Source organism: Elephas maximus, chromosome 19 (genome assembly GCF_024166365.1).
Source record: "Elephas maximus indicus isolate mEleMax1 chromosome 19, mEleMax1 primary haplotype, whole genome shotgun sequence".
NCBI classification, from domain to species: domain Eukaryota; kingdom Metazoa; phylum Chordata; class Mammalia; order Proboscidea; family Elephantidae; genus Elephas; species Elephas maximus.
Window position 1 is genome coordinate 29,845,494 of NC_064837.1, and position 6,711 is coordinate 29,852,204.

General features: G+C 42.5%; 1 pseudogene; it reads right to left on the minus strand.

Annotated features, from left to right (window-relative positions):
• Window positions 1-4,065: 4,065 nt before the first annotated feature.
• On the minus strand, window positions 4,066-4,216 carry LOC126063083 (60S ribosomal protein L39-like; annotated as a pseudogene).
• Window positions 4,217-6,711: the final 2,495 nt, after the last annotated feature.

Sequence of the window (6,711 nt, forward strand, 5' to 3'; positions counted from 1 at the left end):
AGTTTAGACTCTTACTCAAAAACAGAAACCCACCATGGTAAAGAATAGAGAAAAGCTAATTCATTTCTAGGGAAGTCTTATTTTCTTCAGTTGCGTAAAGAGAGAGGATGGACAAAACTGAATAATTCTTTCATCCTGGATTTCCTTGTAGTTATGTATTAGCTCTTCATTCCATAATTTCTAGAGCCCTCCGAATAAGAGGGAGGGAAAAATTGAGAAGCCCTCCTTTCTTTAAAACCCGTTGCTGTCAAGTCAATTCTGACTGATAACAAACCTATAGAACAGAGTAGAACCGCCTCATATAGTTGCTCGGAGCCCTGGTGGCACAGCGGTTAAGACCTCAGCTGCTAACCAAAAGGTCAGCAGTTTGAATCTACCAGCTGCTCCTTGGAAACCGTATGGGGGCAATTCTACTCTGTCCTATAGGGTCACTGTGAGTCAGATTCTACTCAGTGGCTATAGGTTTGGTTTTTGTGGTTTTTTAATACTGCCTTAAATAAAGGACTCTGAATTTTACTTTTGTTTTTAGATTTCAAGTCCTAGAAGCTATTTTGAAAACCCCATATTATGGAGGGTGATCACATGCCTTTTTTTTTTTGGTTGTCTTTTTTTTTTTTTTCAAAAAGTTTAATTATGTAATACAAGTACACAGAAAATAATAAACATCATGTTCCCACCACCCAACATTTTTTTTTAGGAAATAGAAGAGTTCAGAAACAGCTACAGCCAAAGTTAAGGCTGTTAAATAGACCGATTCTGATTGACCAGAGGCTATCCCTGACATATCCCAAAGGAGCTCAGGGTGTTAAAGAAAGAGAGTTTAGATTTTTTTATAGACACTTGGGCAGACACACACCTGACCAATGTTTGCAGCATCAGTCATCAGTCTGGAGATTCTGGATAAAGCCCTGTCTTACCTTGTCAGCCTGAATAGGCCCACCTCTAACCAATGGTTCCCTAGCCTAACTACATACAAGGCCCTGTCTTGGCCTAGTTGAGATTCTAGGTCAGTGAATCTAGGTTGGGGCATTAAAAATAGGATTTGTTGTTATTGTTACTGTATACACACTGCAAAACATACACCAAATCCAACAGTTACTACGTGTATAATTCAGAGACATTGATTACATTCTTTGAGTTGTGCAACCATTCTCTCCCTCCTTTTCTGAGTTGTTCTTCCCCCATTAACATAAACTCACTGCCCCCTAAGGTTCCTATTTAATCTTTCAAGTTGCTGTGGTCAATTTGATCCCATATAGATAGTCCTTAAAAAGAGCATAATGCTCAAGGCAGATACTTTTACTAGTTAAGCTAAGCTATTCGGTTTTAAGAAGACATTGGGATATTTTTAGAATTAAGATTTAAAGATTACCTCAAAGCAGTAGTTTCGGGGGTTTGGAAATAGCATTTAAACAAGTTCTTCAGGTAATTCTGAAGTGGCAGAAACCAATGCTTGAAGCAATAAAGTAACCTATCTCATCTGTTGAGATCATAATAGAACCATCTCGTAGGGTTACTATGAGGATTAAATGAATACACACACACAATTGCTTAGCACAGGGGCATATAAGCAGCACTCAGTAATACTTATTAATAATAATAAACACTCACTGAGTACTTCCTTTGTGTAAGACATTATATAAGAATCTATAAGGAATGGAAAGGCATATTATCAACTGTGGAGCAGTCGTGTTTACCTTATTCGCCCAGCACCCAGCCAATGCCCTGCACAGGGCAGATATTCAAATAACACTTGCTGAATAAATGAAGACATGGCCCTTACCTTCAGGAAAACTACAATGTGGTTGCTAAGAAATTGGGCAGGACTCAGTCACTTATTAAACTACTGGTACAGGTAGTAGAACGAGGGCTAATCAAAAGTCCAGGGTCACAGTCCCATCTCTGCCACTCACTAGCTATGTGATGTCCACCTAGTCAGTTTACCTACCCAGTCTCGGCTTTACCCTTTCTGGCTATTGGGCTGTATCTGAGTACAATCTAAGGGCCCTCCCAGCTCTGTCTATCACCAAGACAAAAGCAAAAGGTGAAGGCAGGAGAGGGAGAGCACAGGGGCCTGCATGGTGAGAGAGGCTTCAGGAAGAGGGCTTGGGTGGAATCTCCCAGAGAAAGAGAGAAGAATGGTGGGGCTTTCCTGGTATAAAGGAAATGGAGTGAGGAACAATAGAAGTAGAAGGTGTTCAACCTGGTCTTCAACTTCTGCACCATACCAAAGCTGGAAAACTGTCGTTAACACTACCTGTCAGCCAGCCCAGAGTCCAATGGAGGAGACAAAACCTAACTTTGGTATCCAAATAGGTTCCTCACTTTGTAAAACATATTTTCCCTTTGAAAATTATTAACTTGCCTCCTGTATAACATGACCACCAGGAATTAGGACTAGAAGGCCCAACCCAGGAGTGCAGGGAAGATGGCAACAATTTTGAGTTTTTCTCAGTCCATACCTGTGACCTCAACCCTCTCTTCCTATCCCTGTCCCAGAAGCCCTTGTCTCTCTGCCATGGACCAGCTACTCCCAGAGGTGTGCCTGACTCCTCTTGACTCTGCCCTACCTCAGCCCGGCAGCTGTAGCACAAAGATATTTAAAGGAGAGGCCAAGAAACCCCTCCAGTTAAAACCCAACCTCCGCAGCATTTACTGAGCATGAAGAACCATGGGCCGATTTGAATTATTATATCTTCCTGCAGCTGTTCCCTTTTAAATATTTATCCTGGCAAATGCCACTACTGTTTTTACAGCTTATTTTAATTGTGCGACTATTAAGCAAACCAAACCGTAAAATCAGCTCTTGCTGCTGAGATTTATGGGATTCACAGACCAGAGCTTATTAAAAAGAAATCTGCCGAGAAGAAACTAGCGTCACAAATGTTCTGCACCATCTCTAGGAAGGCGTGAAGCCTTTTCCCTGTTCCTGCAGGGTTTCCAAGCTTTTCATAGTGAGTGGCATAGAAAATAAGCAGAATCTACCCATTTCCTTATGATTATTTTTTCTTCTTAATCCTGAAGTGCCTAAGCTGAAGCTCTGAGAAGCTCACAAAGAGGATAAATGCTCTGGAAGATTTATGATCAAGGTCTAAGGGAAGGACTTAATCATGGGACTTTGATAAAATAGCTAGGAACAGGCATGAGGTTTCCTAATTACTTGTCATCAAGACAGTTCTTAAGTTGGACCATAGAACTACTTTAAGGCTTCAATAAAAGCTCTCCTCCAAAAATGCACATACTCACAAACATTTGCATAAAAATATTCAAGAGGTTCAAGGACACCCCCGAGCCTCTCCACTGATCCCCTAGAAGTCCGTGACCCGCAGGTTATTTTTTTTATGACTTCCATTTTTATCCTCCAAGCTACCCTCATTTCCTCTTTAGGTTATCGCAGTAGCTACCTAATTCATCTCCCAATTTCTCTACCCAGCAGCCAGAGTGATCCTGGTAAAACCTAAGTGAGATCGTGTCACTTCTCCGCTGGATACAATTCACTGGCTTCCCATTTCACCTAGAATATAAGTCAAAATCTTCACAATGGCTTACAAGGCCCTCCCTGCAAGATCTGTCTCCCTGCTACCTTGCTGAATGCATCTTCTGCTCTTCTCACCCTTCTCTCCTGCTCTAGCCACATGGCTGTCCTTGCTATTCTCCCACATTCCGGCTTCTGGGCCCTTATTGATGTGCCCTCCACACTAGATCTTCACGGGGCTCTCTACTTCATTCCCTCAAGTCTTTACTCAGTTGTCACTTTGTCAGTGAGACCTTCCTGACCACTGCACTTAAAACTGCAACCTCCCACCCTCCCGGCACCTCTGCTCCTCCTCTATAGCACCCGTCATCATCTTACACAATTTTCTTTTTCCCAAATAAAAGGTCTTACATATTTACTACTGAACCAACCTGTTAGTGCAAAACCATAAAAACGAAGAAAGAAACCAGGACTTTCCCAATGTAACATGTTCAGTTGTTCAGTTACTGGCAAAATCTTCAGCTTGATATGGTAAGATGCCAGTGAACTTGATAGAGTGTAAATATGTGTACCATCACATATGAGACTCCTTATAGACCCAGCTTGGTTCTTCATTGTCTCCTCTTGCAGTTATATATGATTTTATTACCCGTTTTCATTTGAATCCATTGGGGAATGGGACAATTCTCCCTGTTTCTTGGCCAGGGATCTCTTAGTCCTGAAAGTCTTGTGAGAAGACATGGCAAGATGGAAGTCTGCAATTTACTTTGTTGTTTATTATCTATCTCCCACACAAGCCTGTCAGCTCACAAGGCCAGGGATTTTTGTGTTTTGTTTCACTACTCTATTCCAGCTCCTGGAACAGTGCCTGGCACACAGTAGGCACTCAATAAATAACTTGACTAATGACTAACTGAGTGATTAAGCTCTATGGTGGTATGAACGTATCCAGGCTGGGAAGTGGTGGGAAATGTACATTTACTAAAACACTTCTAAGGGCCACGCAGTTTGCAAGTTAGTATTAGCCATCTCGCTTAGTTGCCACAAGCAATCCTAAAAGTTAATTGTATCACCATTTCACCATGAAAACTGAGATCCTGAGGAGTAAGGAAAATAGACTAAAGTTACTCAGTGGTGGAACACAATTCAAACCTAAGTCTGTGATTTCAAAGCCCTGTTTTTCCCACCATACATTACCTCATTCTCCTTGGTAGCAGTTCCCACGTCAAACAATTGGCCTCAACGAAGAAGGCTTAATACATCCAAAACAAAGCTCATCCTCCTACCTCAAATACTCCCTCCTCCCCTCTCATTTTCTGTTTCAGTTGATGATCTATTATGTACTTGCTCGCTTGAGTCATACTCATTTCATCTTTAGATAAACGAGCATTTACCTAGAAGGCAATTTGGAATCTAAATGTTTCTCAAAAACACATCCTCTCCATCCCGAGTTTCTTCAGGCCACATTCATCTTTTACATGGGTCACTATAAATACATTTTAATTGGTCCTCTTGCTTCAGCCTCCCCAGATTGAGCTTCAACCGTAACTCCTGTTTCCATAAAGCCCTTCATGGCTCCATCATCTACGGAATAAAGGTCAAGTTCTTTATCAAACAACACGTAATTCCCGCCAGGACGTGACCCTTGCTTACTTCTCTAACAATGCTCTATTGTTGCTGTTCCTAAACCCTGAACAAGTTCACTTACCTTCTCTGAGCTACCCTTTTGTAAAAATAGACATCCTAATCCCTCATAAAGTGCTGAAAAGTGATGATGTTACCTTGAAAATTAAGGTGCACCTGACCCAAGCCATGGTGTTTTAAATCACCTAATATGCATGGGAAAGCTGGACCATGAATAAGACCAAACAAGAAATGAGGTGTTGGCGAAGAATACTGAATATACCATGGACTGCCAAAAGAACAAACAAATCTGTCTTGGAAGAAGTACAACCAGAATGCTCCTTAGAAGCAAAGATGGTGAGACTAATCTCACAAACTTTGGACATGTTATCAGGAGGGATCAGTCCCTGGAGAAGGACATCATGCTTGGTAAAGTGGAGGGTCAGTGAAAAAGAGGGAGAACCTCAACGAGATGGACTGACACAGTGACTGCAACAATGGGCTCAAGCATAACCATTGTGAGGATGGCACTGGATTGGGCAGTGTTTCGTTCTATTGTACATAGGATCGCTATCAGTCACTAGATGGCATCCAAGAACAATCTCTCATAGGGTGCCCTGGTGGCTCAGTGGTTAAGCACTGGGCTGCTAACTAAACCGTTCGTGGTTCAAACCCATCCAGCTATTCAGCGGGAGAAAGATGTGGCAGTCTGCTTCATCTAACGATTACAGCCTTGGAAACCCTAAGGGACAGTTCTACTCTGTCCTACAGGGTTGCTGAGTCAGGACTGGATGGCAAGGGGGTAAACTCTCATAAAGCTGAGCTGAGGTTCAAAAGAGATAATGCACTTAAAACTATATATAATATAAAGGACTTTTTCCACATCTCCTTTACACAGTTTCATAACTCCATATACATTACCCGTTAAAAAACCAAACCCGTTGCCATGCAGTGGCTCCCAACTCACACCGACCCTATATAGACAGGGTAGAACTGGCCCATAGAATTTCCCAGGAGCGCCTGGTGGATTACGAACAGCCGTCCTTCCGGTTAGCAGCTGTAGCACTTAACCACTATGCCGCCAAAAACCCTATATATACATTAAAAAAAAAAAAAAAAACCGTTGCTGTCGAGTCTACCGTAGATCTGCCCCATAGGGTTTCTTTCCAAGGAGTGCCTGGTGCATTCGAACTGCCAACCTTTTGGTTAGAAGCATTAGCTCTTAACCATTATGCCACCAGCGTTCCCATATATACATTATGTTTCTTTAATTCAACATTTATTGAATACTTACTACATGCTAGGCATTGTGCGGCACCCAAGGCAGGGGGAATACAGATAAACAGGTTTAATGACAGGATCTTAGCCTTCCCCAAGCTGATTATAATGTAGTTACACAACCAGTATCTTTTAATTGAACTGGATAATCTCCAGCAACGAGAAAATCAGGAGGATCTGTGGAAGTTCGGGTCAGGATGCGCTCCGGGGCGCAACCACATCCCTTCATCTTCGCTCCCTCAGGCCGCAATCACAGACCGGGAACCCCCAAACCCAGACACTAGAGACTCGGGCCCCACGTGACAGAATCTGACCACCACCCACGTGGCAGGCCG